This window comes from Panthera pardus, unplaced genomic scaffold (genome assembly GCF_024362965.1).
Source record: "Panthera pardus isolate Hobbes unplaced genomic scaffold, ASM2436296v1 HiC_scaffold_12, whole genome shotgun sequence".
Classification (NCBI taxonomy): domain Eukaryota; kingdom Metazoa; phylum Chordata; class Mammalia; order Carnivora; family Felidae; genus Panthera; species Panthera pardus.
The window spans coordinates 41938877-41965900 of record NW_026526677.1 but is presented as its reverse complement, the minus strand read 5'-3'; the positions used below and the strand labels follow the sequence as shown (position 1 = coordinate 41965900).

The window sequence follows — 27024 nt, the reverse complement described above, 5'->3', positions numbered from 1 at the left end:
AATAAAAATTTTCATCAATAGATGAAAAGATAAAGAAAATGTGATACATACAAACAATGGAATATTATTCAGCCTTAAAAAGGAAAAAAAATCCTGCCATTCACAACAACATGGATGGACCTGGAGGACATTACACCAAGTAAAATAAGCCATAAAAAGACAAATACTGATGATCTTACTTACATGTGGAATTTAAGATAGTCCAACTCACAGAAGTCGAGAGTAGAATGATGGTTACCAGGGGCTGGGGAGAGGGGAAGATGGGGAGGTGATGGTCAAAGGGTCAAATTCCAGTTAAGTAAGATAAATAAGTACTGAAGATCTATTATACAGCATGGTGCCTATAGCTAACAGTCCTGTATCATACATTTAAAATGTTCTATTTTAGAACATACATTTAAAATGTTCTATTCTAGAGTAGATCTTACTTTAAGTGTTGTTACCACACATGCGCACACACACACACACACACACACACACACACACTCACACACACACAACACTAACAACAACAACAACAGTAAAGAGGGTGGGAGAAAACTTTGGGAAATGATGGATATGTGTGACCTTGATGGTGGTGATGGTTTCACAGGTATCTACTTATCTCCAAACTGTATTTGTTGAATTGAGCTGTATATGTTAAATATGTATAGCTTTTTATATGTCAGTCATAGCTCAATAAAGTAGCAAAAAAAAGTAAAAAAAATTGTGTTTACAGTTCTTTTGGGCTTTAGCCTAAGTATATATATCCCAAAATACTGTGGTCAAAAGTTACCTGAGTTACTAACCTTTTTATCTTTGAATTTTGGCCACACTCTGTGGTCTGACCTAGTTCATGGTTCCTTAGGGGCTAATTCCATACCCCAGGAAAATCCCAAACCAATCTATGGCCCAAAATGGAACCCACATCTAAGATCAAACCTGCTGCCCAGTCCAAACATTCAGGTCAGAAACCGGTTTATAATTCAGTCAGAATCGCAGCAGTACCATTGTCAATACAATGCGGTACCCAGATTTGTATTGACATAGATAAACAACCATGTTGTCCCTACCTAAGAGATCAGCTCAACTCAGAGCATAGTGTGTGCCAGTACAGCTTGACACAGACACCAAACCACTCCTGACTAACCTAGATTAGAACCAAAGCCTGGTTTAGGATGGCCTAGAGCCCAGAATATGCTAGCTCATTCCCAGACTCATTCCTTTATTAACTTGTTCAATAAATGTTTATTGTAGGCTTACTAGCTTCTAAGCACTGTGGTAGTTATTAATGCTTATCTTGGCATGGGAGCATTCCTGAGAGGCCTGCATCACCCTGGACACCAAAACGCACAATCTAGCTCCTCTTCCTGGGTAGTCAACACTTCTCGACTGGTGTCATCAGATAAGTTCTCACAGAATTTTCTCATGACATCATATGGCGATTTTTTTATTACATAATAGCAAGTTCCATCATAGCCCCACCCGTAACCTTTTGACCCAGTAGATTTCTATATCTCCCTAGGACCATTCATTCAACAAATATTTATTAAATGTCTTTAGATTACTAAGCCCTGGAGACACAAAAATACTGCCTTTAAGTAACTCACTGTCTTGATTTTTACCGAAGGAGATGAACACATTAAAAGAAAAGCCTACTCTGGTTCTATAACAAAAGTATAACTTCTTTAATAAAGGTATCTTCAAAATTCTATGACAGCCTAATGGAGGAGTTCTTTCTTAATGCTAGGAGGGCATGGTTAGGGAAAATGATTTCTCCACTGTTCCTTGAAGAATGAGTAGGAGTTTAGTGAGAGAGAAAGATGTTCCAAGAAAAGAAGCAGTCTGAACCAGGGCATATAGACAGTAAGGAGAATAGGATGCTCCAAGGACAAATAATAGGAGATGCTATGGAATATCTTATCCTTGGAAGACATAAAAGTTTATACCACTTGAGGATAATAAGATTTGTTCTACTCCTGACCCAAGGATGTTTGACACCAAAGATATATCTGACAACAGACATATAATAAGAATCATGCCAATATTAATGAATTTTGGGGAAAAGTATCTTATAAATTGATTTCTGCTGATACAGCTTCTTTATTTTTTAATTTTATTTTTTATTTTTTAAAATTTACATCCAAATTAGTTAGCATACAGTGAAACAATGATTTCAGGAGTAGATTCCTTAGTGCCCCTTACCCATTTAGCCCATCCCCCCTCCCACAACCCCTCCAGTAACCCTCAGTTTGTTCTCCATATTTATGAGTCTCTTCTGTTTTGTCCCCCTCCCTGTTTTTATATTATTTTTGTTTCCCTTCCCTATGTTCATCTGTTTTGTCTCTTAAAGCCCTCGTATGAGTGAAGTCATATGATTTTTGTCTTTCTCTGACTCACTAATTTCACTTAGCATAATACCCTCCAGTTCCATCCAGGTAGTTGCAAATGGCAAGATTTCATTCTTTTTGATTGCCGCGTAATACTCCATTGTATATATATATATATACACTACATTTTCTTTATCCATTCATCCATCGATGGACATTTGGGCTCTTTCCATACTTTGGTTATTGCCGATAGTGCTCCTATAAACATGGGGGTGCATGTGTCCCTTCGAAACAGCACACCTGTATCCTGTGGATAAATGCCTAGTAGTGCAATTGCTGGGTGGTATGGTAGTTCTATTTTTAGTGTTTTGAGGAACTTCCATACTGTTTCCCAGAATGGCTGCACCAGCTTGCATTCCCATTAATTTCTTTTTAATGTTTTTAATTTATTTTTGAGAGAGACAGAGCACAAGTGGGGGAGGGGCAGAGAGAGAGAGAGGGACACAGAATCTGAAGCAGGCCAGCACAGAGCCCAATGAGGGGCTTGAACCCATGAACCATGAGATCATGACCTGAGCTGAAGCTGGACACTCAACCAACTGAGCCACCCAGGCACCCCTTTCATTTCTTGATTAATGAATAAATTGCAAAGCTCTCAAATACATAATATGGGCAAAATGCTCTGAGGTCAGAGTGGCAGGATCAGAAAGAATATTCTTGGGAATAAACGGGCAGGATATAAATATTCTGCTGCTTCTATCCTTATCACAATGATTTTTATAAGGGCTGCATACCTTTTTATATCAGAGATTGCCTTTCCGTCCTATGACATACTTCCTCAACGTCGACTCAGCTTTTTGTTATATGGAATTCACCAAACCAGTGCCACAAACTTAAATGCCTATAAGTGCTACATGGATAATATGAGTAAAGCTGGCTAAGTGGGGACTGGTAAACTAAAAGTATCTGCTTTGCCCAAAGAAGGAAGCTGTTATATTGCTACAGCTAGCCGCTGCCATGTAGGAAGGCAGACAAAGCATTGTCAGAACTCCAACATTTTCAAGAGAAGCCAAAAATTCTGATTTTTTATTATGGAAACTCCCAATTTGGCAACTAACTGGGAAAAAACCCAGCCCACTAAGGAGGCCAACAAAACAAGTCTATGGGCCTGATTCTACTCCTGGGCACCAGTTTGTGAGACTTTGTCTAAACCTTTCGTAGTTTTCTGTGATATCATACTTGAAAGAATGAAGGACTGTTCCATTTCCTTCTGACATTACTGATTTCCCAAATATGGACTCACCCCTCCTCCTCTTGTGCAGTACTATTTTGTACCACCTTCTAGTGATTTCAGAGTTTGCCCAACCCTTGAGGCATCAAATTTTACCCCTCTCCTTGTGTTATCATGAACTATGCTAACAGTCTTCCCTCCACTCTTGTCTAGCCACACCCTTAATGACAAATGAATGGCCCTACCACCTTGGAAAGGCAACTCATTCCTCCATATCGTTGCAATCCTTTGTATATCTCTTTGTATCAACCCTTGTGTCATGATGATGACATGATGGTGACCTCATCCCAGGACTGCAACTTGTGATGGGGAGTTGGAAGATAACCATTTGTATGGCATCACAAAAGGATGAGGTTGTTTGGGAAAGTTTCATGATGTCATATAAGAAAATGTCTGCATTAACATGGGGCACCTGGGTGGCTCAGTTGGTTGAGTGTCTGACTCTTGATTTCAGCTCAGGTCATGATCCCAGGGTCGTGGGATTGAGCCCCATATTGGGCTCTGCACTGGGCATGGGCCTGCTTAAGATTCTCTTGCTCTCTAAAAAAAAAAAAAAAAAAAAAGAAAGAAAGAAAGAAAAGAAAAAAGAAAATGTTTGCATTAACAAAGATTTTTGAAAGAATCATCAAAGTTACAGAAGGATGCTTAAAAATTGTGATTTAGATCCTTTAGAGTGAGTAAAAAGTATAAACTTAGTTTTCCAAGTATTTCAGGTTAACTTTTATCCTAATGTATTTTTATAGAAGATCTTGAAAGAGATTCTGCTCTCTGGATATACTGTCTGTTTCTTAACGGGAGTGAGAGGTTATCATTTTCATGGAATGAAAATCCAGAGATTAGAAATAAGATTTATTTTACTGTAGTCACTGCACATTTTAAGGCTTTTTGCTGGAAGGAAAGAAAATTATCAATGTAGCACACAATATTTATTTGATAATGTTCCTTACCACAGCATGACTAAATTTTATTCTCACTAAATTTTTATAATCCATGGAATATATACCTCAGGATTCTTCACACTAGTTTATTCTTTCTTTCTTTTTTTTAAGATTGTTAAGTGGGAGTAGGATTATTGTTTTAAGGATATTATAAAATTTTGGGGGTATGAATAGACTAATTTTTAAAGTAAGAGACTCTTGAAATTATGGTCATTATAACATGGATCTAGATATTATGACTTCCTGTTATTAATATTTATCTCCTATATGTCAATCACTATAATATCAGTAGGCAGAGGATACAATTTCCATTCTATTTCTAAAGAAAAAAATACAAAAACAAAAATCAAATCCCTTTGCTAAGACACTAAGAAAAAAAAATCCCTAACAACATAATGACCTAACATAATTAGGTGATCTTCCTTTCATCCATTCAACCAATACGTATTGTTTAAAAACTTTTTTTAAATGTTTATTTAGTTTTGAGAGAGAGAGAGAGAGAGAAAGACAGACAGAGCATGAGCAGGGGAGGGGCAGATAGAGAGGGAGACACAGAATCTGAAGCAGGCTCTAGGCTCTAAGCTGTCAGTACAGAGCCTGATGTGGGGCTTGAACTCAGGAACCACAAGATTATGACCGGAGGCAAAGTTGGACGCTTAACCAAATGAGCCCCCCAGGAGCCCCTCAACAAATATGTATTGATTGCCTACTGTATGCATCAGACACTGTGCTACGCTCTGGGTAAATAGTGATAGACCAAATAAGATCATATGGTCTAGTGAGAGAGGCAGATAAAAACAATTAAGGAAAGAAGTGTGTATATATGAATATCTATATATGTAAATGAATTTCACATATATATGCATACATACACACATACATATACTCTTAGGGAGAATAATAGAAAGGAAGAGAGGGAAATTACTTCAGATTGAGTGGTCAGAGAGGATTTTTCTGAGGCAGTGGCACTTGAATTCTAATAAGAAAGATCCAGCCATGTAAAATGTAGGGGAAACAGTGGTTACTGAAGTGTGTACAGCTTGGGCAAAAGCCTTAGCTTTTTTCTAAGAACAAAGAAACCAATACAGCTAGGGTATAGTGACTGAGAAGGGTTGTGAGAAATGAGGCTGAATGGAAAGATAGGAGACATCATGAAGAGCCTTGATAGAAGAGTAAGGAGTTTGGATAAGGAGCCATTGTTTTCTTTGTATTATGTTTTTATCTTAAAAAAATTTTTTTTAATGTTTATTTTTGTGAGAGACACAGAGCGTGAGTGGGGGAGGGGCAGAGAGAGAGAGAGAGAGGGAGAGAGAGAGGAGACACAGAATTAGAAACAGGCTCCAGGCTCTGAGCTGTCAGCACAGAGCCCGAAGTGAGGTCTGAAGCCACAGACTGCAAGATCATGACCTGAGCCAAAGTCTGAGGCTCAGGAGGGTCTATTGACTGAGTCTCCCAGGCACCCTGAAGCCACTGTTTTCATATAGAGCAGGGCTATGTTTTGAAGATCACCTCCAACTGCTGTGTGGAGAATGGATTGTAGGGGATCAAAGTGGGGCAGGATACTAGTTTGAGGCCATTTGCAGTATTCCAGTGAGAAATGATGATGACTTGGGCGGGGCTGGTAGCAGGAGAGAGAGATATCATGTACCTTGGAGGTAGAATCAACAGAATGTGTTGATGGATTAGTTAGGTAGTATGAAGGAAAACTAAGAATCAAGGATGACTCACAGGGTTGTGGCTTGAGCAACTGGGTGCGTACCATTTACTGAAATGAGAAAGATAGAATGCTGAATAGGTTCTCTGGGAAGCAGATGTTAAGACAGAGGTGTAAAAGGTCTATCAGGGAATAACACTACTAAAAGGAAAAGCAGCAGAAGCAGAATTGTGAAGAGGGAGGTCACAGAAAGTGATGCAAAGCTGATCATCTCTGCCAGCCTAATGGGGAGCTCCAGGGCAAAGACTACGAGCTAGTGGAGTTCTGCATTGGAGTAGGCCCTTGTACTACCACCTTGCTCGTTCACTGGCTGGGAGCCTCCCCAAGAAGAGTATGCTCTCAGTTATATTCTAAGAAGAGTGTAACTTTGGCTCTAAAGCTGAGGTGGACCCTGAAGCAAGTAAGAACTAGAGGCTGTCAGCTAACCACACTCCTCAGAGCTGGGCAGCCAGTCCTTTCTTGAAGGGTATGTTAGCAGTATATCTCCATGCCTCCCACAAGGAACAACAGGTAGGAAAAGATCAAGAACTTAGTTTTAGACAAGAGGGTGAATTAAGATAGTTAATTATATCATTGAGTCATCAAAAATTTATAGGCCTTCTCTAATAGGCCATTCAAATAGAAATACCATGCACAGAGTTGGAGGCAGTCTAGAGTTTGAAAGAGATGTTTGGGCGGGAGATAACTGAGAATTAGCATAAGTATATTTAATGTAATGGACTGGCTGGGATCACTCAGTAAGATTCAAAATTGTTTTTAACCCTGAGAGGTATCATTTTTTTAGGGACTGCTTGGAGGTAATTTGTGTTGTCAAATTGACCAGAGGGACAAGGGGGTAGGGTCTAGGAATGTAAAACATCCTGAAATACATGGCAAATCCTGCTCAATGGAGAAGTGCCCAACACAAAACACCAATAGTGCCCTTGTGTAAGAACTGGCCCTAGACAGAGAAGTGGTTCCAGAACCAACCCCTGAGACATTCCAACTTTTAGAAGCTGGGTAATGGAGAAGAATGTTGCAAAGGAGACTGAAAGGAGTGTTTACAAAGGTAGAAAGAAAACTAGGAGACAATGGTATCAGATGCCAAGAATGTAAAGTATTTAAAAGAGGGAGAAGTTAGCAGCAAAGAATTCTGCTAACAGTTGAACAAGACGAAGACAGGAAACTGTCCATTCAAAGGTGAGCAATCTAAGGGGAGTGGAGGAGATGAAAGCCAGATTGGCATAAACTGAGAGTAAAAGGGAGGGGAGCAAGTAGAGAAAGGAAATTTTAAAGGAATTTGAGTAAACAATAACCAGAGAAAGAATTTAGAGGGTGATTTGGAATCAAGGTAAGGATTTTATTTCAAATATTTTACTTTATTTTATTTTATTTTATTTTATTTTACTTTAATTCTATTCTTTTTATTTTTTTATTCTATTCTATTTTTAAGTAGGCTCCATGCCCAGCATGGAGCCCAATAGTCTGGCTCAAACTCACAATCCTGAAATCAAGACCTGAGCTGAGATCAAGAGTTGGATGCTTAACCAACTGAGCCATCCGAGTGCCCCTCAAATATTTTATTATGAAAGTTCGAAACACACAGAAAAATGGAACAAATTTCACAGCAAATATCACTAAATTCTATAATAAAAATGTTACTCTATTTCCTTTATCAAATCTTTTTATCCATCCATAAGAAAGGGATTTTTAAAGATGGAAAACACTCTTAGAGCATGTTTGTATGCCTAGAGTGTGATTCAATAGGTAGAGGAGATAAATGATACAGGAAAGAAAGAGGATAGTCAAGTGAAAAAAGTGAAGTCCTTGAGAACTGAGTGAGGGGAATGGATTCAGAATATAAGTCAAGGGACTGCCTTTTATTGTTACAGAAGGAAAGAAAGGAAATGACTACAGAATCATGCAGGTTTGTGGATTTGATAGTAGGAAAACGTGGCAGACACTACATTGTTGCTTAATCAACAGCTCAGGCCCTCTTCTCTTGCGAATAGAGCCCAAAATTTGGCACCAGTGGCCCAGACCTAGGGAGTTAATAGTGACTGGTATCAGCCAGTCATGACAGTCGCATTCCCCTTGGCCAGATACTAACTTTCCCATCATATCTTGCAGCTAAGAAAATGACCATATAACCTATTTCTAGTCCATGGAACTTAAGAGTTGTTTGCTGAGGGGGCTTCAGTGGAAGCTTTTCCTTTGCTAAGAAAAGGGGAAGGAACTTCTGACATAAAAGGACCTTTGTTGCTTTCCTCAAACTCCTATGTTTTTCCTATTTTTGAATGTGGTCAAGTTCATGATGCAGGAAGTATAATAGCCATCTTTCAACCTTCAATAAACTTGAAAATGAAAAGCTAGAGCTGAGAAAAGGAAAGAGACTATCATGACACTGTTTAGCAGCCGAAGCAATGCTGACCGCTATTTACCTCCAGACTTATGTTTTTTTGAGTTTATTTATTTACTTTGAAAGAGAGTGCAAGTGAATGCATGCAAGTGGGGGAGGGGCAGAGAGAGAGAGCTAGAGAGAGAGAGAGAGAGAGAGAGAGAATCCCAAGCAAGCTCTGTGCTCAAAGTAGGGTTCAGTTCCACAAACTGAGATGATGACCTGACTCAAAATCAAGGGTTGGATGCTTAACCGGACTGAGTCACCCAGGGGCCCCTGCTCCAGACTTATTTTTATCACAGAAAAATAAACTCCAATTCATTGAAGCCTCTGTAGTCAGGTTTTATGTCATTTTAGCTGAATACAGATATAGAATACGAGGGAAGTATGGTGGCTATTCCTTTTTTACTGCTGAACACCTCTTCCTAGCTTGATTCTGGTTATAGACTCTATTTCCAGGCCACAGGAATAGATACCTGATCTAAACAGAACTTAGATTCTTTCTGCTGAAAAATTTAAACTTAATTAGGAATACCCAAAGACATAAGGAGATAATCTATTATCCCTTCTAGAAAGAAGGCCCAAGATCTCTTGCCCCGGGAATTGTTTTCCTGCTTAGTCTGTCTTTGAGTTACTCAATTATCCTCTCAATAAATCTCCCTTTTCTTTAAGTTAGCTAGAATTGGTATCTGTTGTTTTAAACCAATGGTTCTCAACTAGGGAGATTTTGCCTTTTAAGGGATACCCGGCAATTTCTGGAGATATTTTTGGTTGCCACAACCGAGGGTGGTATTTTTGGCATCTAGAATGAAGATACCAGGGATGTGGGTAACATCTATAATACACAGTACAATCCCCCCAAGAAAACATATTTGACGCAAGGTATCAGTAATGCTGTTGTTGAAAAATCCTGTTTTAAAACAAGATTTCCTTAACTTGTACAAGGAGCTTCTCAACAAAGCTGACTTAAGATCAAGTGAAAATGAGTGGGAATGTCAAATGGGAGGTCTAAGAAGCAAGAAACATGGAATGGCCTTCGTAAGCATGCAAGAGAGAATATGCTAAACACTGGAAGATTGCTGGGCAGTGGTTAGAGTCTGTCTGAGGTTGGTGACCATGAATTTAGAGACATGGGTCTAATGATATTTCTCTAGCAATACAGAACTACATTGCTAGAGATAAGGAAAAGGAATATTTTGAGTTTATCCACAGCTGGGTTTTTCTTCAGGTCAGAGAAATACAGGGAAAGAAATACAAGGGAGTTGATGTTTATATGGGACTTATATTACTGATGAACCAGAGAAATTAAGCTAGATAATGAAGGAAGAAATAATGAGAGAACTGATAATAAACACTGATGAGAAAGAAAAATTACGAAAATAATCCCATTTACAATTGCATCAAAAGGAATAAAATACCTAGAAAATAAGTTTAACCAAGGAGATGAAATACCTATACACTGAAAACTGTAAGACATTGATGAAAGAAACTGAAGAAGACACAAATAAATGAAAAGATATTCCATGTTCATGGACTAGAAGAATTAATATTGTCAAAATTTCCATACTTACCCAAAGTAATCTATAGATTCAATATAATCCCTATCAAAATTCAAGTGATATTTTTTACAGAAATAGAACAAACAATCCTAAAATTAATATGTAACCATAGAAGACCCCAAGTAGCCAAAGCAATCGAGAAAGAATAACAAAGCCAGAGGCTTCATACTTTCTGATTTCAAACTATATTAGAAAGCTATAGTAATCAAAACAGTATGGCATTGGCATAAAAACAGACATAATAGCTCAGTGGAACAGAATACCCAGAAATAAACTCATGCATATATGGCCAATTAATTATTGACAAAGGAGCGAAGAATGAACAATGGGAAAGGATAGATTCTTTAGTAAATGGTGTTGGGAAAACTAGACAGCAACAAGTCAAAGAATGAAACTGGACCACTATCTTACACCATAAACAAAAATCAATTCAAAATAGATTAAATACATAATGTAAACCTGATACCATAAAACTCCTACAAGAACTTCAACATAGGTGTAAGCTCCTTAACACCGGTCTTGTTGATGACTTTTTAGAACTGACACCAAAAGCAAAGGTAAGAAACACAAAAATTAACCAATGGGACTACATCACATACAAAAGTCTCTGCACAGCAAAGGAAACCATCAGCAAAATGAAAAGGCAATCTATGGAATGGGAGAAAACATTTGCAAATCATATGTCTGGTAAGGTGTTAATAACTAAATATATAAAGAACTCATACAACTCAATAGCCAAAAAAAAAAAAAAAAAAAAAAAAAAAGGAGTGCCTGGCTGGCTCAGGCAATAGAGAATGCAACTCTTGATCTCAGGGTCTAGGTTCAATCCCCATGTTGGGTGTAGAGATTACTTAAAAAAATATAATTTAAAAATTAGCAACAGACCTGAATAGACATTCAAATGGCCAACAGACACATGAAATGATGCTCAATATCATTAAGCATCAGAGAAATGCAAGTCAAAACCACAATGGAATATCACCTCACTGACATACCTGTTAGAATAGCTATTATCAAAAAGACAAGAAATAACAAGTATTGGAAAGGATGTGGAAAAAAGGAAACCCTTGTGCACTGTTGGTAGGCGTGTGAATTGGTGCAGCCACCATGGGAAGTAATATGGAGGTTTCTTAAAAAATTAAAAATAGAACTACCATATGATCCAGCAATTCCACTATTGGGTATTTATCCCAATGAAATGAAAACACTAACTTGTAAAGATACCTGCATCTCCAAGTTCATTGCAGCATTATTTATGGTAGCCAAGCCATGGAAACAACCTAGGTGTCCACTAATGGATGAATGGATAAAGAGATTATGGTATTGATATACAATGGAATAATTTGGCCATAAAAATAAGAAAACCCTGCCATTTGCAACAGTGTGGATGGACCTTGAGGACATTATGCTAAATGAAATAAGTCAGATAGAGAAAGACAAATATCATATGATTTCACTTATATGTGGAAAGTAAAAACAAAACTGAACTCAAAGACAGAACAGATTGTGGTTGCCAGATCTAGGGGGTGGGGAGTGGGTGAAATAGGTGAAGGTGGTCAAAAGGTACAAACTTGCAGTTATAAAATAAGTAAATCCTGAGGATGTAAAGTATAGCATGGTGGCTATAGTTTAAAAATACTGTATTGCATTTTTAAAAGTTGCTAAAAGAGTAAATCTTAAGTCTTATCACAAGAAAATAATTTGTAACTATGTATGGTAACGGATGTTAACTAGACTTATTGTGGTGATCATTTCACAATATATACATATTGAATATATAATTCTGAAACATTATGTTGTCTACCTGAAACTAATATAATGTTATTTGTCAATTACATCTCAATGAAGAAAAAAAAAAAAAGAAAAAACCCCCGATGAAGTCACGTTGATCCAGATCAAGTGGTATCCCCTAGACCTTGTTAGAAATGCAGAATCTCAGGCCTCATTATAGATCTACTGAATCAGAAGCTGCATTTTAGCAAGATCCCCAGGTGATTTGTACGCACATTAGAAGCAATGGATTAGAGGATTTTATGAAGGTGAAAATTTTTGCACTGAGGATACTGAAAAGGTGATTCTGGCAGAATTTTCTAAATCAGGGGTTAGCAATTCTTTTTTTCTATAAAGAGTTAGGTAGTAAATATTTTTAGTGTTGAGGGCCAAAAGGTCTCTGTTACAACCACTCAACCCTGCAATTGTAGTACAACAACAACCAGAGACAGTACATAAACAAATGAGTGTGAGTATGGCTGTGTTCCAAGAAAACTATTCACAAAAACAGGCAGTTGTTTGACTTGGTCCAAGGGCCATAGTTTTGGTCATAGTGCTGACCTCTGTACTAGATCTTAATAAAAATGAGTAAGTCTTGGCTCCCAGGTAGAGCGTACTATTGAGTTTTCTTGTGTCTGATTACTTACTTTCTCTTCAGTAAATACTCATGCCTGCCTCCCTCTACCTTCTTCTGAACACAATGAAGAGCTTGGCCAGCTGATGTTCTGTGGGATCCTAGAAGAATTGAGAAGTGTAAGAATTGAGGTATTAGGAAGCCAGATCTCCTTGACACCATTTTTTTTCCTGCTGGAAATATCAACAGATGTGCAATGGGGGCAGGCTTCACATCAGCTGGTTCTCAGGAATTGTTCCCTTCCATTTTCTCCTCGCCTCCAGTAAATTCATTTTGAGCTTCTCATCTGAGCTGAGGGAAATCAAGAAAGATACTTTATCCTTGCGTAGACCAGGTTGAGCAATAGCCCCTTGATGGCAGTGGCAGTGATAATCAGATAGGGATTCAAAGTTAACAGGCTGGGGGTGGGGGAAGGGAAGAGAATAATATCTATTGAGCATCTCCTTTCTTTCTTTCTTTTTTTTTAAATTTTTTTTTTAACGTTTATTTATTTTTGAGACAGAGAGAGACAGAGCATGACGGGGGAGGGGCAGAGAGAGAGGGAGACACAGAATTTGAAGCAGGCTCCAGGCTCTGAGCCATCAGCCCAGAGCCCGACGCGGGGCTCGAACTCACGGACCGTGAGATCGTGACCTGAGCTGCAGTCGGACGCCTACCGACTGAGCCACCCAGGCGCCCCGAGCATCTCCTTTCTAACACTTTATATACATCATTCGAATCATTACAGTAAGTCCAGTACTAACATCCCAGGATACAGATGTAGAAACTGAAACCAATATTTTATCAAACATTAAAATAGCAGTTACTGTATGCCAGGCACTGGTCTGCTTCACAAATATAAACTCATTTAATCTTTAGAACTCTAAGAGGGGAAACTATTATTGTCTCCATGTTATTTTTATTTTATTTTATTTTAATTTTTGAGAGAGTGAGCAAGCTTGAGTTGGGGAGAGGGGCAGAGGCAGAGAATCTTTTTTGTTAATGTTTATTTTGGAGAGAGAGAGTGCAAGCATGAGCGGGGAAGGGGCAGAGAGAGAGGGGGACAAAGGATCTGGAGCAGGCTCTGTGCTGACAGCTGACAGCCTGATGCGGGGCTTGAACTCATGAACCCTGAGATCATGACCTGAGCCCAGGTCAGATGCCTAACCGACTGATTCACCCAGGTGCCCCTTATTGTCTCCATATTAGATATGGGGAAACTATGCTATGGAGAGAGGTTAAGTAATTTGCCAGAGGAAATTAAGTTAATAAAGATAGAGCGGGGTTTTTAATCCAGGCAGGACTGGGACCCAGTTCTGATTCCAAAACCTTGTTTTTTCCCCCTTGTACTGTAATAATAGTATGTTCTCCAGTCTTCCTCCCCAATAGGAGATTTTCCATCGGTGCTAAACCCCCTACGTTTGGGGTTACCTATTAAGTAAAGTAACATTTCTTTATTAGTCCCATAATATAGGATGTTTTCAGGGCTCATTATAACGTTTCTATTTTTCTCTACCACAAAACAATATTTATTAGTATAAGAGATGCAGCTGCCTGCTTTATATGCACATGACATCCTGAAATATTTTCCTCAGCAATTTCTCCTAATCCTGGATCTTGCTGTTTAATCTTTGTTTATCCTGTCTTCCTTGTCTTCTCTCTTTGTTCATGCCAGAATATTGCTGAGAACAATGCTGGCATCTCAGTCACCAAGCTAGTGTACGTTATCCTTTTTACTTCCATTTTATTGCTGGGCTGATCCAATTTTCTTATTTTCCATTATTCACCTCCGTGGATTACTATAAATAATCTAGATAGATTATTACCAGATCTTTCAGGGTCTCCCCTTAAAGGGTCTATCTCGAATCTTAGTGTCTGGATTAGGCACTATGCGTTTGGCCCTGTGGTAGATAATGGGGAATAAAAATGTGGAAGACAGTTCCTGCCTTTAATGTGTTTACAGTTTAGCGTTTTCCATAGTGTTGAGATGTGGTATTGTCTCCTGATCTGACACTAATATTGATTACTAATGATACATAACCAATACGTAATAATATTTCCCATGTTTTTCAAATTGAAATGCAGTGCTCCTACACCATAACCTCTTGAATATCCTTTCTTACTCTAGTGCTTTTGCTTTCCAATCTACCCATCGGAACAGAACATGATTATTTTCCTTACATTTACCTGTTATTAAACCTTCATTAGAGGCAGAGTCACAACATTCTAAGACTTTGATGACGGTAAGGGAGAAAGTTTAAGATTTTGATTTAAAAAAACCAGACAAGAGTTTCTAACTGAACCTTAAAAAGGTTTGAGGCACTGTTCTAAGTATGTTGATGGGAAGTGTGTCAGAGCAAAGTTTGCTGGTCTTAGACACCAGAGACTTGAATTACAGTCACTAAGCCACTAAGGTGAGAATGGCTAACATTTATTGACCGTTTACTATGTGCCTGTCACTTTTCTACTAACGCTGTAAGGAGGGTTCTATTATTATCCTCATTTTACAGACAAGGAAACTGAAGCACAAAGCGCTTAAGTAACTTAGAATACCTATGATAAACTGAATCCGGTTTTGCAACATAGGCAGTCTGGCTCCAAATTGGTGCAGTTAGTTATTACCCTCCATTACTTCCTGATAAAAAGAAGTAACCATTATTAACATATATGCAGCAGGTTCTGTACCGGTTTTCTGGAATGTTATACTTATCTAATGCTCACTAATAACTCTGAGGTAGATACTATTTTTTGCAAGCTAGAAAACTTAAGGCTCAGAGCGATACTATTATTTGGCAGACTCAAGCGCAGCCTCGAGGCTCCAAAAGTTTCTGTAACCCTCGAAACACGAACTACGTATATCTTGGAGCCTCAGTCAGTTTTCCCATCTTTAAAGTGAGGGGGGTGGTGGAGTAGCGTCTCAGTTCTACGAGGGGAGGGTATAGAGAAAAGAGAAGTGTGCACAGAGGGGTGTGAAAGGGGTAGTAAAAAGCAGTCAAGCTCAGTGGCCGAGGGCCTTCCATAACCCGGGTGGGTGAGGTTGCAAAGGGGACACAGATTCCCGCCAGGGATGAGGCCGGGGGTGTTAGCCCCGAGCGAGGCCTGTAGGCGAAAAAGGGCCTGACAGCCTGTCTCTGACGGGTCTGGGCGCTGCCTACGCAGGCCGGCAGCCAAAGGGGAGGCGATCCCTGGGGCTTTGTCCCGATCCCGGGGCAGCACCTCACCCGCCCAAATCCTGCTTCGCAGGCCTCTCCATGAAAGCCAGAGAAGGAAGGGGCGCGGCTTCCCGGTCCGCGTCGTAGAGCGCCACGTCCCTCTTGGCTTAGGCTCCCCCAGGCTCCTTCGCGTTCTTGCTCCACACCGCCCTCCTCTCAGCCGGCGGGCGCGGCCTCGTCTCCGCCCCCGCCAATCGGCAACTTCCGCGATCCCACTCGGACCAATCAGCGGCTGCCGGAGGGGCGGGGGCTGTCGCCAAGGCAGCGAGGAGGCGGGAGAGCGCGGTCAGTGAGGTATAGAGCAAAAAATCGCGGGCGGGGGGCTGGAGAGACAGGTTTGTGCACTGCGTCCATTCAGCAGGCGGAGCCTTGCACGCCGAGATCCGGCGAGGTAAGGCCGGTGGCCGGAGGTGGGTGCGGATCCGCAAGGCTGGAGGCTGGAGCGGGTCCTGAGATAGGTAGGGCTCAGGTTTTCGCCTGCCTTACGCTGCAGTGAGAATGGAGAGGGGGAGCAGCATAGTGGGTGGGCAAGGGTGGAGGGGCGCTTCCAGTTGCATCCTGAGGCATAGGGTCCCTTTCTCCACTCCACTAGCTGCAGGGCACCCAAGCTTTCTTTGGGGTAGATGAGGGTGACAGGCTCTTGGCGGGAAGCAGGCGTGGGTGAGTGCAGGACAGAGATTCAGAAGGGGTCCACCCCACCTTGGCAGGTTGATGGGCGAGGGAGGTGCCCACTGGTAAGGGGGGTGTACTCTTCAGCTCCCTGCTTATGCTCATCATTCCCCGCGCGGTCGAGCAAAACTAGGCCGGCGAATCCTGCTGTTCTGCCGGCCTGTTAAGCCGGCAACCCTTGACACTTAGGAGAGAAAGTTCAAGTCAGTTGTGGTATTGTTTTCCCTTATGTGACAAACCTTTGGTGTGAGATGCGATCTTTCGGTTTCTGAAATGGTACTTCCTTGTTGTGTTTCCTAAATGGTAACTTAGCAAGCAAATGGAGTTATTGTGGTTTGTGGTGGCAAATGGCCTTGGTTGGCAATTATTTTACAATATCCAGGTATTTTACAATATGGAGACAGAGAGAGAGAGAGGGGGGGAGTGAGAAAGTATGAACATGAACCTTTGAACTATTATTCTGAGTTCTGGGAGACAGAACCTCTTGAGATTTTCAGAGTGTTCACTAAACTCCTAAATTGGATAATGTACATTTACACCAGTGAATAAGTAAGTGCTCCCATGTAAGCCTTTTATTAAGGCTATTAAATCCATGGATGAATATGAACGAATATCAAATCACTTACTATTATCTTGGTTTAAAAAAGGGGAGGGTGAAAGGGGGAGGTTAAATGCAAGTATTTCTGATAGCCAATTTTGTCTGAAGGAGATTCTGGACTTTCTCTGAAGAATTGAAAAAATTGCCTAGACAATTGCTTTATGGAATTTGTTAAAAGTAGTATGGCTAATGGATTTGGATCTGATATGCACATATTTCTGACAGTTCTGTTTGAAGGAGATTCTGGACTTCCCCTTGATGAGACAGTTGCTTTAAGGAATTTGTTAAAAGTAGTATGACTAGTGGTATAGTAGATTTGGATCCTATAACTAATGGCTTCTTTTATGATCTATTTAAAATTTTTGTTTCTTAAGGCCTTCCCTGGTGAATTCTGTTGAATAATTAGAGTCAGGCAATATCCAGATTCTCGAATCTTGTCCCTTATGGAAATTACCTCAGGATTCATCCTGATTAAAGCTGAATGTGAGTTCTTGTTTTATAAAACTTGATCAGCAAGTTCAACAAATGCTGAGCAAACAAATGCCTCAACAAATATTCCTCAGTTAATAGGGCCCAAAATTTAAAAAAATGGAAATTTGGAATTAGAAATCTCAAATAATATTACTGTCGTCATTGGGGTGAACGTGGGAACTTCTGTTTCTCATCTTGTTCTTTAAACTCCCCATGATCTGGGGCATCTGGGTGGCTCAGTCAGTTAAGCATCTGACTTCGGATCAGGTCATGATCTCATGATTTGTGAGTTCAAGGCCCACATCAGGTTCACTGCTATCAGTGCAAAGCCTGCTTCAGATCCCCCCCCTCCTTCCCCTGCTTGAGTTCTCTCAAAAAAAATAAACATTAAAAAAAACCAAAAAACTCTCCATGATCAGTCTCACTTTCTAGTGATAAATTCATATCTGTCTCCTGTGGTTACTCATGCTGTTCTCTTCCAGCTGTCTTAATTAATTTACCCATCTTGCAAGGACCAAGTCCTGGGTGTGTTTACCTTATTCTGCTCTCTGTGTTACTGTTCGTATCACACATTTTGTTTACTTCATTCAGCATGCTTTTTGTCAAGTTGGTTTGTGCTCTGTAAATACCAGTTAAAATGAAATGCACAGTGAAAGCAATGAGGGTACCTTTTAAAACACTAGCTATTGATTATCGTCACTAATATACACTATCAGCATGATCAATACCAGTGTCTTTGTGTTTTAAGATATGTTGTGTATCTCTATAGACCTATCAACCTAATTTTGTTAGAATAATATTTAAGTTGCTTTCAGCTTTCTAAAGGCCCTTTTGATGACTGAGGGAAATACCTTTTAAGTATTGGGTAGCTGGAGGAATCAAGTGTAGGATTTTAAAATGTGTTGAAAATAATCCTTGAAATAGTCTTCGAAGTATTGTGGGTAGTTGAGTTGACTATATTTGGTATGATAGATGATTAACTTTTTCTAAATAACTGAAAATCTAGAAGGGGGAAATTTGTTATTTTTATGTTTGATACTTGCAATTAGTTTATAGACTTTAAAAAACAGGCTCCTAACAATTTCAAGTAATTTAAGGAAAAACCACATTCACTTATTGATTTTCAATCCAAAGTTAAAAAAAAAAAAAATAAAACAACAACAACCATGAAATGGTGAAAGTTATACTTGATTAGAATTTGATGGCCAGATTCCAATCCTGGCTCTGTGAAATCATTTTGGCCAGGTCAGTTAGCTTCCTTATGCTTTATAACTTTTTATAAAAGTTTGGTCTGAACCAAACCACCTCTGAGATCATTTCTGGTCCCAGAATTGTCTGATTTAAAAATTTTTAAAGCAACCTAACGGAAATTGAGATAGCCGTTGCATGCTTTTGTTTTTAGCAGAGTTTTTTAAAAATTAAAAAAAAAATTAATTTGGCAGAGCTTTTTGGCATGTTGTATTTAAGTTATCTGAAGTGCAGTGTACATGAATAATGGAGACATTGTAATTTTAATAAATTTTTTTATTGAGAGATACAGGTGAGAAACAGTATCTACTTTCATTAAGTAGGCTTATTATCAAGGATACTGTAACCAATTGAGGTTGAAAAAAGAGGCAGTATAATGGTTTCCTTGGTTGGTGTCCTTTTCCACAGATAGGAGCATCAGAACATTAATATCTATACTAATGTCTTGATACATGGAAAGGCGTGGAAAGGTTGGAGTCCAGCTCAGCTGGTCATACATCTGTTACTTTACTTTGAATCTCACTATCCTGTTGACTCTCATTTGAAAAAAATTTTTAAAGTATTTATTTATTTATTTTGAGAGAGAGAGAGAGAGAGAGAGAGAGAGAGTACACATACACACAAGGTGGGAGGGGCAGAGAGGAAGAGAGAGAATCCCAAGCAGGCTCTGCAGTGTCAGTGCAGAGCCAGACATGGGGCTCAAACTCACAAACCCTGAGGTCATGTCCTGAGCCAAAACTAAGAGCCTATCCTTTAACCGCCTGAGCCACTCAGGTGCCCTGCCCCAATTTTTTAAAGGTTTATTCATTTACTTTTGAGAGAGAGAGTGGGAGTCAGTGAGGGGCAGAGAGAGAGATGGAGAGAGATAATCCATCGAGGGGCAGAGAGAGGGAGAAAGAGAGGGAGAGAGAGAGAAGGAGAGAGAGAGAATCCCATGTAGACTCCACACTGTTAGCATGGAGCCCGAAGCAGGGCTTGAGCTCACCTGAAGTGGGGCTCGAGCTCACCCAAAGCGGGGCTCAAAGTCACAGACCATGAAATCATGACCTGAGCTAAAGTCAGATGCTTAACGGACTGAGCCAATAAGTAATCTCTATGCCCAACATGGGGCTCGAACTCATGACTCCAAGATCAAGAGTCACATACTCCACTGACTTAGCCAGTCAGGTATCCTAATATCTATACTAATGTCTTTTTTTTTTTTTTTTTTTTTTTTAGCTGTTTATTCTTTTTTGTGAGACAGAGACAGAGTGCAAGTGGGAGAGGGGCAGAGAGAGAGGGAGACACCAAATCCGAAGCAGGATCCAGGCTCTGAGCTGTCAGCACAGAACCCAATGCAGGGCTCAAACTCACGAAGGGCAAGATCATGATCTGAGCTGAAGTCAGATGCTTAACAAGCTGAGCCACCCATTAGCCCCATACTAATGTCTTTTATTTTTTATTTTTTATTTATTTTTGAGAAAGAGACAGAGTGTGAGTGGGGCAGGAGCAGAGCGAGAGGGAGACACAGAATCTGAAGCAGGCTCCAGGTTCTGAGCTGTCAGCACAGAGCCTGATGCGGGACTTGAACTCACAAACCGTGAGATCATGACCTGAGCTAAAGTCGGTCGCTTACCGACTGGGCCACCCAGGCGCCCACTAATGTCTTGATACATGAAAGGGTTGGAGTTCAGCTCTGTTGGTCGGTCATACATCCCATACTTTATTTTGAATCTTGCTTTCCTGCTAACTCATTTTTAAAGGGAAAAATAGAGTTGAGTACCAGGGTACTGGTCTCCCTCATCACTGCTGCCATTGAGAAATTCTCAGAAGCGATTTATTTTTCTCTACCCCACTCCTCTTCACTGTTAGAATTATGATATTGACAGCAAGAGGACGTAACAATGGTTTCCTGGCTAAGGACAGTGCCTTGGAAAAAGAAACCTGGAACTCTTCTTTTAATCCCAGGGAGGAAGAGATTGTATTCCTCTTTTGTTGGATGTACTGTTTTCATTGGCCTACAGCTGCATCAGGATTTTGGTTATGGTAATGCTTAGAGGAGAGTTCTAAAGCGGCCTTTCCAGAAATGACACTTAAAGGTTGTATGTCAAACTGGTTTATTGCTTTTTAAGTTCTATAACTTTGGGTGTTTACAGAACAGATTTTCATTATATATAGAGCTGTTTCATTTTCAAAGACACGAAGGGCATTCATATTTATCGAGCATTTACTATTGCCATGTATTGTGCTAATTACCTTGTATTCATTCTTATCTTCATCCAATGAAAAACTTATGAAGAAGTATTAGTTCAGTTTATAGGTAGGAAAATTAAGAATCAGAGAGGCAAATAGCTTGTCAGTAAATGGGGAATGGTAAGGATTCAATCTGTTGTTTGTTTATTTTTGACCATGCTGTGTTAATAGAAGTCGTATGCCTTTCCAACATATAACATGCATATGACCACTCTCATGCTTAGATGATTTGATCTTGATATACCATAAAAAGAAAGAAATACATGTATTCTTAAGATTTGAAGATATTTTATTTGCTTATTTTCTTTATAGACTGTTTAAAAGTAATTCATTTTGTTCACCAGTGAGTGTGCACGTGAGCCAACCACCCTGAATTTTACAGGTAGTGGGGTTTCAAAAAAGAAGATTTAAGCTATTTTGCTTTATTACAGATCACTGTGACTGAGACTGGGACGAAGGTTAGTTTTTTAAAGTGATGGTAAGGGTAAAGAAAGATTCTAGTTAAGGATTTTAAGAAAAAATTCAGTTAAGGATTTAATGGGAAAACTGACCCTATATCGTGAAGTTTCATTGCTGAGGAAAATAGGCTTTTAGTCTAAATTCTTATTTACAAGAAATACGGTAAAGCCTTGGTATAATACATTAATATCTTTGCTTATTGTGGTCTTTGATCCTATTTATTTAATATTTCTCTTTCCCCTCCCCACTGGATTATGATATATTTTGGTCTCCTTACACATCATAAAAATTTAGTACTTTTTTTTTCACAGGATGTGACAAATATATAATATCATATGCCATTACCACTGTAATAAGGCTAAATTTATGTTAAAAATACTGTTTTTCTTTCTTTCTTTCTCTCTCTCTTTTTTTTTTTTTTTTTCATTTAGAACCTGTTGAGTCAGTTTTTAGTGAAAAGCATTGACCTAGGAGCCAAGAACCATCTCTTCACTAATTTGATACTGTCCAAATCATCTTACCTCTCTGGATCTCAGTTGCCTGATCTGTAAAAAGGAGATAAAAATTCTTTATCTCTCTGAAGGTAAGTGATCGGTTAAGAGAGCAAAAAATAAAAACAGATAGGCACAAAGTTCAGTAATTCTTTTGTTAGTAATGCTTCAGTTTCCCTTTTTTTCTGTTCTAGAATAATTGACCCCAATAAAAAAATAATCAAGGGACTTACGTGTATAAAAATTACCTATTTTTCCCTTTTTTATTCTTTTAATTCAAGTAAAATGAACATAAAGTATTATATTAGTTTCAGGTATGTAATATAATGATTCAGCAATTCTATGCATTAGTCAGTCATCATCAGTGTAAGTGTACTTTTAATCCCCTTCACCTATTTTTTCCTATCCTCCCATCCACCTCTCCTCTGGAAACCACCAGTTTGTTCTCTATAGTGAAGAGTCTTTTTTGTTTGTCTCTTTTTTCTTTGTTCATTTGTTTTGTTTCTTAAATTCTGCATATGAGTAAAATCATATGGTATTTGTCTTTCTCTGACTGACTGATTTCTCTTAGCATTATACTCTCTAGGTCTATCCATGTTGTTGCAAATGGCAAGATTTCATTTTTTTTATGGCTGACTAATATTCCAGTATATCCATTCATCAAAGGATGGACACTTGGGTGGCTTCTATATCTTGGTTGTCATAAATAATGCTGCAGTGAACAGAAGGGAGCTTATATCTTTTCGGATTAGTGGTTTCATACTCTTTGGGTAAATAGCCAGCAGTGGAATTACTGGACCATATGATAATTTTATTTTTAATTTTTTAAAAATAATTTATTGTGAAAATTAAAAATAGACCTACCCTATGACCCAGCAATAGCACTGCTAGGAATTTATCCAAGGGATACAGGAGTACTGATGCATAGGGGCACTTGTACCCCAATGTTTATAGCAGCACTCTCAACAATAGCCAAATTATGGAAAGAGCCTAAATGTCCATCAACTGATGAATGGATAAAGAAATTGTGGTTTATATACACAATGGAATACTACGTGGCAATGAGAAAGAATGAAATATGGCCTTTTGTAGCAACGTGGATGGAACTGGAGAGTGTGATGCTAAGTGAAATAAGCCATACAGAGAAAGACAGATACCATATGGTTTCACTCTTATGTGGATCCTGAGAAACTTAACAGAAACCCATGGGGGAGGGGAAGGAAAAAAAAAAAAAAAGAGGTTAGAGTGGGAGAGAGCCAAAGCATAAGAGACTGTTAAAAACTGAGAACAAACTGAGGGTTGATGGGGGGTGGGAGGGAGGGGAGGGTGGGTGATGGGTATTGAGGAGGGCACCTTTTGGGATGAGCACTGGGTGTTGTATGGAAACCAATTTGACAATAAATTTCATATATTAAAAAAAAATAATTTATTGTCAAGTTAGCTAACATACAGTGTATACAGTGTAGTCTTGGCTTCGTGAGTATTTGAAACTTTTTTGAGGAACAACCACACTGTTTTCCATAGTGCCTGCACCAGCTTGCATTCTCACCAATAGTGAATGAGGGTTCCTTTTTCTCCACATCCTTGCTGACATTTATTATTTCTTGTGTTTTTGATTTTAGCCATTCTGAGAGGTATGAAGTAATATCTCATTATTGTTTTGATTTGCATTTCCTTGATGCTCATTGATGTTGAGCATCTTTTCATGTGTCTGTTGGCCATTTCTATGTCTTCTTTGGAAAAATGCCTGTTGAGGTCCTCTGCCTATTTTTTTATCATTACTGTTTTTTATCATTTATCATTTTTTTATCATTACTGTTATTTTTGGTGTTGAGTTGTAGAAGTATTTATTTATTTATTTATTTATTTATTTATTTATTTATAGCACGAGCTGGGAAGGGGCAGAGGGAGAGGGAGAGAGAGAATCTTAAGCAGGCTCTTTGCTCAGTATGGATCTCACAACTGTGAGATCATGACCTGAGCTGAAATCAAGAGTTGGATGTTTATCTAACTGAGCCACGCAGGAGCCCCACAAATACTATTTTAATGCCTTTAAAGATGTTTTAATTAACAAAAAAAGGGTCATGCTATGCATTGTTTTATAAACAGCTTTTTTTGAGTTGCAATTGTTTATTTGATAGGCTACCTTCTACACTAGATTGAAAGGCCTACAAGGGTAAGGGCCATGTCTATCTTGTTTTATCTTGTTATCTAGCATATCTGGTACATAGTGGACACTTAATAAATAGTTGCTAAATAAATATGTACAATAGATTATAGAATATATGCTTCAATACAATTTATTTATTTAAAAAAATTTTTTTTTTTACGTTTATTTATTTTTGAGACAGAGAGAGACAGAGCATGAACAGGGGAGGGGCAGAGAGAGAGGGAGACACAGAATCTGAAACAGGCTCCAGGCTCTGAGCTGTCAGCACAGAGCCCGACACGGGGCTTGAACTCATGGACCGTGAGATCATGACCTAAGCCGAAGTCAGACGCTTAACCGATCAAGCCACCAAGGCGCCCCTGCTTCAATACAATTTAAAAGAAGAGTAAAAGAGGAGGGTTGTGAGAGGGAGAAAAAGGTAGATGAAAGGTAGATGAAAGAGGAAAAAGGTAGATGAAGAAAAGGTAGATGAAGGAGAGATGAGAGAGGGAGAAAAAGGTGGATGAAGGAGGAAGAAGGTAGATGAAGGAGGAATTCCTATTATAAGGCAAGAGAAACAAGCTATTCTGTTTTCTGTACTCTCCACCCGTCTTACCCATGACCATTCTTTCTAACCATTTCCAGGATATTTCCCTGCAATCAAACAGGAAACTCTCTCTCTCTCTCTCTCTCTCTCTCTCTCTCTCTCTCTCACACACACACACACACACACACACACACACACACACACACACCCCAAGTAAACTTGATCTGGATAACTACCGGTAGGCATTAATAGTTAAAAAATCCACCTCTGTATGTGAATGGGAATTTTGATTTATTAGAGACAGGAGAAGAGAGATAAGCTTCCTTTTAGGACTTGGAAATTTAGGGAGATTATTTTTTTTTTAATCTACTAAATGCTAGAAGAGGTTTCAGAATGCTGCTTACTTTGTAATTTTGCCCAAGGCTCCGATGCCCTTGTGCACAGTGCTTTCCATGCAGTCTGAATGGAGATCATGGACTGATTTGGAATTTCAGATTATTTGACATTACAACATATATTATCTGCCTGTTCTGGTTCAATCAGTCTACTGTTTCAGCAGAGTTCTGCCCAGGTCTCTTCTTTAGATATCTTTTCTTCTTATGGAAGAAGAGGGTGATAAAAAAAAGGAGGCCATTCTTACTGCCCAGATATTGGAAGAAAAGTAGGTTAGTTTCTCCATCTTCCTTTTGCCTCTCCTTATACCTCGTCTCTCCTTATTTTGTATGGGCATTTGCATGTTATTGAGTTTATGAAAATCTGTAAGTCTGTATCTGACACATTTGACATGATCTTGGTATTTAAAGAAATTTTTGTGTCATTACTTTTCTATTTGAGGTGCTAGAACATTTTCCATTTCTTTTGTTGTGATGACAGTTGACATTCTTGAGGACTTATTAAGAAGTAAATGTTTTAACAGAAAAAAAGACAAGCAAAAGAACAACCTCTTAACTCTAGAGGACAAACTGGTGGTTACCAGAGAGGAGGTGGGTGTGGGGATGAGTGAAATAGGTAAAGAAGATTAAGAGTACACTTATCAGGATGAGCACTGAGTAATGCATAGAATTGTTGAACCAATACATTGTAGTCCTGAAACTAATAAAACATGGTTACATATACTGGAATTTAAAAAAAAATGTTTTTTAAAAAGAAGTGAATGTTTTCATTACTAAGTTAGGACATTAGTAAGTTAATTGTCCTAATTACTTCTGGAATAAACACTAAAAGATTAGAAACTGTTAGAGGGAGAAAGTATTTTCTATTTTTAAAAAAGTTAAAAGAAATTAAAAAAAATATTTATTTATTTTTGAAAGAGAGACAGACCACGAGCAGGGGAGGAACCGAGAGAGGGAGACACAGAATCTGAAGCAGGCTCTAGGCTTTGAGCTGTCAGCACAGAGCCCGACCCAAGTGGGGCTTGAACTCATGAACCACGAGATCATGATCTGAGCCGAAGTCAGATGCTTAAACTGACTGAACCACCCAGGCACCCCTAGTTTAAAAAAAAATTTAATGTTAATTTTTATTTTTGAGAGAGAGAACACAAGTGACGGAGGTGCAGAGAGAGAAAGGGACAGAGGATCCGAAGTGGGATCTGTGCTGACAGCAGGGAGCCGGATGCAGGGGTGGAACCTGCAAACCTCGAGATGGTGACCTGAGCCAAAGTCAGACATTTAACTGACTGAGCCACCCAGGCACCCCTCTATTATTTTTTAGTTTTTTAATTTTAAAATGTTTATTTATTTCTTTTGAGAGACAGAGAGAGAGAGAGAGTAAGCAAAGGAGAAGCAGTGAGAGAGGAGAGAGAGAATCCCAAGCAGGCTCGATGCTGTCAGCACAGAGGTTGACGCAGGACTCGATCCTATGAATGGTGAGATCGTGACCTGAGCTTAACCGACTGAGCCACCCAGCTGTCCCATGAGAAGAGTATTTCTTAAATCCTCCACTAATAAAATACAAACAAAAAAGGCAAGAAAGGAGAGGAAGTAAATAATTAAAGAGGGAGGATAAACAGAAAGTCCAAAAGAAGATGTAGATTTAAAAAAACCAAAATAGGGTATTTCATTGATCCTAAGACTTCATTGATATCAAGACACATCAGTATATATCATATAGAAAAAAATACTGGCAATTAAACTATGACACTATGCTTTGCCACTTTCAGTTTCATTTTATGTTTACTGAAAGTGCATTTTTAGATTCACCTAGACAGATATTTTTCTGACATCACTTTTGGGCATACATAAAGAAATTAGTTAAAGTATTCCTAAGACTTTTGCACATTCATAGTCTGAATCTTTATGAAACACTTTCTTGATTTCAGACTTGTCAATATCTGTTTTTCTATATAACATTGTTCTTTCTACTATGGAGAGTGAAG

General features: G+C 39.0%; 2 protein-coding genes across 3 annotated transcripts in view; one reads left to right on the top strand and one right to left on the bottom strand.

Moving 5' to 3' along the window:
* PIK3C2A (phosphatidylinositol-4-phosphate 3-kinase catalytic subunit type 2 alpha) overlaps positions 1-15925 on the bottom strand; it is a 192817-nt gene extending 176892 nt beyond the window's left edge. Inside the window, exons 1-2 of the mRNA XM_053899926.1 lie at positions 15793-15925; positions 12606-12693 (exon numbers count right to left, since the gene is read on the bottom strand). The gene's annotated coding sequence lies outside the window, so the exon portion shown is untranslated. The remainder of the gene's footprint in view (positions 1-12605; positions 12694-15792) is intronic.
* A 118-nt stretch (positions 15926-16043) lies between these two features.
* The window catches only part of NUCB2 (nucleobindin 2), a 41386-nt gene continuing 30405 nt past the window's right edge, over positions 16044-27024 (top strand). Inside the window, exons 1-2 of one of the 2 annotated variants that reach the window (XM_019456445.2) lie at positions 16044-16174; positions 21892-22043. The gene's annotated coding sequence lies outside the window, so the exon portion shown is untranslated. Of the gene's footprint in view, positions 16242-21891; positions 22044-27024 lie in introns of both variants that reach the window. The other variant, XM_019456447.2, reaches the window with a different exon arrangement.